Raw genomic sequence first — 8,480 nt, forward strand, 5'->3', positions numbered from 1 at the left:
GTTTGTGCAGGTTTGTGCCGTTAAAATTGGCGTTTGTGCTGCTTTGGTTTCGGAGATATTATGAATTTTATTTCGACAGTGGAAGTCATCAGAGCCCGACACTGCAAAATGAACTGGAGCTCTTCGTTTTTTTTAAAGCTTGATTCATAATTCACAAGTCTTATATAACCAGGGCAATAGCAACCATATTTTTTTTCAATTATCAACGACAACCTTGGAGTAAACTCAAATGTTTAATTAAGATTTGCAGCCCAATAGTTTTTGCGGAGCGCTACGTTTTTTGTGCTGAGCTCAATACAAAACAAACCAAATTGGTCTATTTTTTTAGGCTTTTCTAATTCAATCTATATGCTTTATACTTTCAGCTGATAACACAGTCAATATGTTCATAGTTGAACAATATTTCCCACTTCATGCATAAAGCTAGTAAAAATTGGAGTGGTCCTTCAGCCTAATTAAAGGTTTAGTTTAGGTGGACAAAGGAACGTTTTAGGAGATTGTTCCTTACAGTGTTGTTCGATTTTAGAGGCTAACCGTGTGATTATTTGTTTTTGGCAGGTTTTTTGCTATTGTTTTTAGTTTGGGTATGTTTTCTGCGTTATATAAGCCTGTATACTTTAATTGCCTTATTGTTTGGTGCAGACATCCACCCTGATAAAACAAGGCGGAAGTTTCCCAGACTGGTTCCCAAGTAGCACACGGAAGCATTCGTTGATGTACGTCTTCAGATCAGGGTAAGGAGTGAAGGCCTTCACCAATGCACCAAGAATAGCCAGAGAAAAGTCACTCACGGCTTCCTTTGGTACAGCAGCACCCGTACGAAGCCATTCTGTCAGCCATGTTGCAATAGCATTAATGTCGTGTCTCTCTGACAGCATTTGCACAACTGGGACTGAGGAATTGTCCCCTGTCAGAACGCCCTGATAAAGGAAGATGTGGCCAGATGTACCATTTGGTCTCACAAGTCTTTTCACAACCGAGCCTGTTGCATCAAAGCAAACTACAGAGGGGCATTTTTTGGACAATGCTCTATACACATGGAGCTGAGTTGGACTCCAATAGTGGCAGAAGAACTTGTCTAGACCAATGTCTCTTATACAACCACTGTGAGGTGTGCTATATTTTAGCAATTGCAAAGACAAAATTGGATCTTTGTCACCTAATTCCAAATCTCTTCTCTCTTGCTTTGCTTTTCGTAGGGTCGCCAAATTTGGTAGGTGACTTGGCTCAGGATCTCCAATATCCATCAAATCTGATGCCTTCGCTGACCTCCATACAGCCGGCTCCATCCTGCCCTCACACAGCTCTTTTGAAATCTGTGCACGAAGGTCTCCAGACATGAACCTCTTGGAACGGCCAGTGTGCAGGGAGATATCAGTGTCTTCGATGGAACACTCGAGAACCATTGGGCTGTTGACTGTTGGTTCTCTGGCACATGTCATTTTAACATGGCCTTGACACTCTTTACAGAAGCCCTTAATGTCTATGTAGTTGCTGGTTCTAGATGAATAAACTTTTGCTCTCTGGAACACAAATGTGCATGTACTTTTAACTTTTTTCCAGATCAGGTGGTTGATTACATGACTCCAAGTGCCTGGCTTCAAAATCAGATATTCCCTTTTGCCGGATGATGAAAACTTGTCATTGTATTGTACTTTTTCAGGTACAAATTTCATCCATTCCTCAAAAGGGACTTCAAGCTGAAAAACTGAGCAGCTGTCCAGTCCAGGAGAAATGGAGCCAGAATCAAACTCTGTGTCCACACTGCTCTCAGGATCAGTTTCCTGCTCATTGATCTCCAAACATGACCAGATGTTGTGTCTGTTTAACTTTACAAAAGTGTACAGGGCTTTTGGAGACATCTTATTTTCCAGCTGCTGACTTAGTTCTCTCCAAATAGTGGCAGCTGGAGTGGCTATTTTGCCTCTTTTGAAGTGCAGAGAACTGCAAAAAGGGAATCCCTGTCTACGGTTGGCTGTCGAGGCATCTAGTTAAAGAATAAAAAGACTGATTAGCATTAAATCAAACATGCTGGCCTATAATATCTGTCATGCCATGAAAAATTAATATTATAGAATTGTTACAACTCGAAACCTTAGTCGTCTTACGTAATTCTAGATGGCATTTATGCATTTTTACTACTTGTTAATGTTCAATTAAAGTATCAGTTCAACTTTAAAAATGTGTCTTAGCTCTGGAGTCTACAGATGTGCCTAATCACCTAATCATTGTGAAGCCTTGCAGAATGTTTCAAGAAATTCAAGTCTGGACTTAAAATGTAATTGAATTGTGGATTTCCAGAAATATGCATTGCATTGTATGAAATTAACTTCCTGATCCCCTGGCCAAGTTAGCTAAATATGACATAGTTGTCATGTGCAAGTGTGACTAAAAATAACTTATTTGGTGCTAGGATTTACTCCCATGTGGCAGCTAGCCCTGTATGTATGGCATTTAACCAAGAATATCCCACTATTTATTCTCTTACCTTGTTCCAAAAATCTCATTTGACAGATGTCCAAAAAATTCCAAGAATGTCAATTTTAAGCCAAAAAATAAATAAATAAGACTATTCAAAGTTTTAAAGGCTAATGCTCTTGCCGCCTAGACAAGATCACTGGCTCACTGGGTGGCGTCACTCCCTATGGCATTGCGTGAGGACTTCATATATAAACTTGCAGAATCTTAAAAAAAAAAAAAAAAGAATCTTCACGACTTTATATATCAAATTTGCCAAATGCTTAATGCCGTTCTAAAAATTCTTACATTTAAGGTGAGAAATTGCAAATTAAGATTTGAAGCATTTCAAATGTTAAACAAAAGTAAATTACTTGGTTCAATTGAACCAAATTACTTAGTTCAATTGCCTACGTGCTGTGCACTTCCGTTTTTTTCATTGGCTTTTTTTTTACCCGTTTGCTGCCGAATATGCGGAAAATAACTGTCCACGATGTGAATAGGATTATCAAAACCACCTTAAAAAAAGCCCAGTTATTTTAAAATACAATATAAGTAACAGGTAAAATAGTTTCAGAAGTTATAAGCATATCATAACGGTTGCAGATCGTGAGGTTTTGAGCAAGGCGTGTGTATAGGCAGGTGCTTCCCCCCTTCATTTCTGAGAGGATAATATTAAATTACTTTGGAGAAAGGTAAATGTATTGGTGTTACTTGATATTGCTGCCTAAAGTAAGGTTCTTTAAATGAGACAGAATAAATCGTAATATTTATTAAAGGAATAAAGTGCAAAACAATAAGACATTTTACAATAGCAGCTTAAATAACATGCATGACAAAAGAAAAATACAAAATTAATAACTGCTTTTCTTGAGAAAAGTGAGACCAAACGGTAGATCTGACCACATCTTTTTACACCAATGAAGAACATCACTAAGGACTCCAGCCATCCTGCACATGGACTGTTCCAGCCTCTCCCCTCAGTCAGGAGGCTGAGATCCATGAGATGGGACTCGTGGTGAAACTGCCTTCATGTGTCGACTTCATGGCTTGCTGTTGTTGAATAATCACTTTTCTTTCCGTGTGCCAACCAAGCCACTATATAAAATAAGCATACTTCTAACAGCGGAAACTAAAAAAAACAAAACAATATAAACACGTTTCCCAAGAGATCTTTGTCAATAAGCAGGAATATATAAATAATTTAATAAGAACGCTGTAGGGGGGAAAACAGGCTCGGTAAATGACACAACTTCATAGTAATGTTACTAGTTTATCAGTAGAAATATATCAAAAAGACATACGTTTTTTCCAGTTTTGGCAATAACATATGATTTACCTTTGTCCCAGACTAAATTGCTGACAAGAATTTACAGGCTCAAAAACAGCGTGAAACAGCAGCAGCAGGTGAAATTTATGCACGTGTAATCAATTCAGGTGGTCAGGTGATCACCTGAAAGTATAAAGCATACAGTTTGAATCGGAAACCAAAGCAGCACAACGGCTCATTTTATCGGCACAAACGAAGCACTAAAAAAGTAGCCTACTTTGGTTTTTGATCCAGCTCAGCACCAGCAAAGAAAGAAAAACTTAGCGCTTTGTTTTGAAGCGGCGGGCTGGGATGACGTCATCGGCTGAAAGTAAATTTCATAATATCTCCGAAACCAAAGTAGCACAAACGAAAATTTCAACGGCACAAACCTGCACAAACGGAGCACTAACGAACTAGCCCACTTTGGTTTGTTTTGGAGCGATATGGGGGGATGGTGAACTCTAGATGACCTAAAAAATAATTTTTAATATCTCAGAAACCAAAACTGCACAAACGAAAATTTCAACGGCACAAACCTGCACAAACGGAGCACTAACCATTCAGACTATTTGCTGAATTTTTTGACGTGGGTGGGGTGTCAGCTTCACACAGCTGGCTGAGGCTGATGACGTGTCACGAGCACACGAGAACGCTCAAGAACGCATATTGAGAAACGGCCATCTTCTTGTCCCAAACAGGCTCTATGCACAGCTCCACTTCTTCCTGAAGCTCAGCAGCTCCTGATTAATCCAGGTGTGTCTGACTTCAGTAACCAGCCAGACACACCTGGATTAATCAGCTTGTCCAGTAAAGAAAGAAAGGAAACAAAAGAGCTGCTGAGGTTCAGGAAGTAGTGGAGCTGTGCTTATAGCCCATTATGGAAAGAAATGAATCTGCTTATTTGAGATGCACAGGCCCCTGATGTGGCCAGGTGACAGTAAGAAACATGTATCACCCTTTACCTGCGGGCTTGACCTCTACTTCTTCTTTATGTTAATGCAGAAAACCTATTGCTCATAGGTATGTAGACATGAGCAGAATAAGTATTTGTTGCACTTTTTTAAAAGGTTGAGGAACTCTGTCTTTACAGAGAGCCACAGTCTAAATGTTTGTATTTTCTGGTTTTTCTTTTCCTCATGTCACTCTCCCCTTAGGAGGCAGCAGAGCTCTTTGGGCTACACAAAATTGAAAAACCCTGCTAACCACCTTAGACCCCTCCACTCCCACCCCCATCACTTTGCCCCAACCCAAAGACACAGTTCTAGTTTTCTATTAACACTATTTATTAATTTTATTAATCTTAGGATATACTAAAAGTGTGGAGAGTCACATTCCTGGCTTTTACACTTGATTTTTGTTGTTTAAATATTAATAAATATGTAAAAATAAATGAAACCATTACTGTCCCCGTTTCCTAATTTCGTCTTGATGAGATGTATTGTTTTTTATGTACGAGCAAGAAATGTCCCCAGATTTGATTTCAGAAATCTGGTCACCTTACTCTGTTGGGAGTTTGGGCCGTTCTTTAACAGTGAGCTCCAGTCTGTGGCTGAAGATTCTGGAAGGTTTTAGAAAACGGCCATAGAGCCATTTGGGCCACTAGAGGGCGGCAGAGGATCAATTAAAACCATATTAGGAGTTTTCCTTGCGGAGGTCATACAGTCCCTGACAAAAGTCTTGTCACTTATCCATTTTGTGGAAACAACAGCTTATAACCTGAAGTTTAATTAATCCATTTGTTTTAGAAATGGCTCATAACCCAAATTATGTTCAATATCCTAAAATAAGTTTGCTTCACTGGAGAAAGATTGATTATTTAATGAACACAGACAAAAGACAAAAAGGTTTGACAAGACAAAAGTTTTGTTGTCTACAGAGAGTAATGTGAAAATTTAATGAATAATTTACTTCAAATACAAAAAATATGTTGCATAACATCAGTGAATTAAGTAGTGGTGGTGTGAGATCCATACTCAATATCTTGTATGATTTCCATGAACTTGAAGGACTAGGCAAGGCAATGCAAATTTATTTGTATAGCACATTTCAGTATAAAGACAATGCAAAGTGCTTTGTCATAGACTTTGTCATCGACCACATTCATCAGCAGTAATTCACACAGTTTATTGATGAAGTCATCAGGAATAGCAAAGGAAGCAGTTTTACATGCCTCCCAGAGTTCATCAAGATTCTTTGGTTTCGTCTTCCATGCTTCTTCTTTCATATTACCCCAGACGTGCTCAATGATGTTCATGTTTGGGGAACTGAGCTGGCCAGTACTGGAGCACCTTGACCTTCTTTGCCTTGAGGAACTTTGATGTAGAGATGGAAGTGTGTGATGAAGCACGATCCTGATGCAAAAGTTCACCCCTTTTGTGATTGGGAATGTGGGAGGTAGCAAATACTTCTTGATATTGCCTTACTGCAAATCTCTCACACACTCCATACTGGATGTAACTGCAGGCCATGATGTTTCTGCCCCCAAACGTAACTTTTTTCTGGGTGAATTACGGATCCATGCAGGCTCCAGTAGGTCTCCTGCAATATTTGCGGTGGCTGTGATGTAATTAAACTGAAGATTCATCTGAGAAATCCACCTTCTGCCACTTTTCCATCATCCATCCTTTTAGCAGGCTGTGGGCCTTGGCAAATGCCACATGTTTTTTTAATTGCCTTTTGTTTAGTGCTGGTTCTGGGAACTAATTCGACCATGGAGGCCATTTGGAGACATAATTCTACCAGCTGTCCTGGTTGACACGGGGTCTTGAGGTGACCAGGTCTGGTGAGCTCTGCTGCAGTGGAAAAGGGGCTGGCTTTGGATTTTCGAGCCAACAAACGGTCCTACCGAGCAGTTGTCTTGCGGGGTCTGACAGACCTGGGCTTGTCAAAAACATCTCCAGTCTCTTCAACCCTTTATCTTACTCTTTGCACTTGATGCTGAGACACATTATCAGCCACCTCAGCAGTGGTTCTGGTCTTCAGCCTCTTGATAATCAACGCTTTGGTCTCAGGGTAACTCTTAGGCATGTCGTCAGAGGTCAAATTGCAGTTGATGTGAAGGTCTGATGTGCTGGGGGTCTTTTTATACACACCCACTAGTTGATTGATCAATTCCTGATCACAGGTGAGGCTGTAATCTAGGACCGGGTGCGTCATATGACAAGGCGACAAAACTTTTGTCGTGCCAAAATCAGACCTTTCTGTGTTCATTAAATGATCAATGTTTCTTCAGTGAAGCAAACTTATTTTAAGATATTGAACATCATTTGGGAGAGTTTACCTTTGATATGAGCCATTTCTGAAACCAATGGATTAATTAAAATTCAGGTTATAAAATGTTGCTTCTACAAAATGGATAAGTGAAAAGACTTTGCAATTCAATTTAATTTTATTTATATAGTGCCAATTCATGAAGCATGTCATCTCAAGGCACTTTACAAAGTCAAATTCAATCATATTATACAGATTGGGTCAGATTATACAGTTTGGTCAAAAATGTCCTATATAAGGGAACCCAGTTTTGTTAGTGACTGTACTATTGCCAGGTTCAAGTCATGTCAGTGACCTTTTAGAAAGTGAACACTAAGAGTGTGCATGTTATTGCAGCTTTTAGCTGATGAAGAATAAATTGCAATAGTTCCAAGTGCAGCTGGGAGCCCTGGCGGCTACAAACTTCTGCTGACCAACTAGACACAAAATCCAGGATTTATCATGAGGAAATGAGCTCCAGTTAGTTGTTCTCCGTTTAGACTGCTGAAAAACTGCTGAAAAAAGACCAACACTGAAACATTTGCTTACTACTACAGGAGCCTGCATTAAACTGTGAGCGACTACAGGCTGCAGCTGTAATGGGTCCTTCTAAAGCATTCCAGATGTCCACCATAAATTATTTGGATGATCCAGAAACCACTAGGAACAAAGACATACTGTATTTAATATCTGTAAGTAAGAAACATTTGGAGTTTTTTTTAGTTTAATTCTGTGATTTTCCCCCTTTCTTTTATTCTTTTATGTATATATATATATAATATAATACTATCTATCTATCTATCTATCTATCTATCTATCTATCTATCTATCTATCTATCTATCTATCTATATGATATATATATCTATATATATATATATATATATATATATATATATATATATATATATATACATTAAAAAGGAAAAAAAAAATTCAGTGATTTTAAGTATCGCAGCTGTGAGCTTTGGTCTGATTCATTTATTCCCAAACAATGTTTTTATCCTATGATTGCAGTTGACTTTTTTCTGTATGCTAACTATGTTTATCCAGGTTGCTCTTTTACAAGATGTTTCACATATGAGGTACTAATCCGTCTGTTATCAATTGCGCTGTTTACTTGATCAAAAGCAGTGGTAATCAGCTTTACAAGAACAGAGGTTTGCTACTTTGGGGCATTTGGGGAGGGGGGGGGGGGGGGTAAAACAATAAAACAATGGCAAGAAGGGAAAATAATAGCAATGATCCTAGAAACAGCTATGTTTCTGCGCATCGATTGGGGCACCAGGCTTAAGTTTGGACATTTGGATCTGAAAAAAAACAAAACACACAAGACTTCTGCCAACATGTCGTTTGACTATCATCAACAGGACCATGGCTTCATGCTGTCATCTAGCCAACCATGAACTCCTCCGCCAAACACAGCAGCACATCTACAGTTCAATGACCAAAAAGGAGAAGATT

General features: G+C 39.0%; 1 long non-coding RNA gene across 1 annotated transcript; it reads left to right on the forward strand.

Annotated features, from left to right (window-relative positions):
• The first annotated feature begins 440 nt into the window (after positions 1 to 440).
• On the forward strand, positions 441 to 2,703 carry LOC110367173. The gene is made up of 2 exons (XR_004932173.1): positions 441 to 1,111; positions 1,200 to 2,703. It is a non-coding gene; the product is annotated as an uncharacterized LOC110367173 (long non-coding RNA).
• Positions 2,704 to 8,480: the final 5,777 nt, after the last annotated feature.

Source organism: Fundulus heteroclitus, chromosome 12 (genome assembly GCF_011125445.2).
Source record: "Fundulus heteroclitus isolate FHET01 chromosome 12, MU-UCD_Fhet_4.1, whole genome shotgun sequence".
In the NCBI taxonomy this organism is placed as follows: domain Eukaryota; kingdom Metazoa; phylum Chordata; class Actinopteri; order Cyprinodontiformes; family Fundulidae; genus Fundulus; species Fundulus heteroclitus.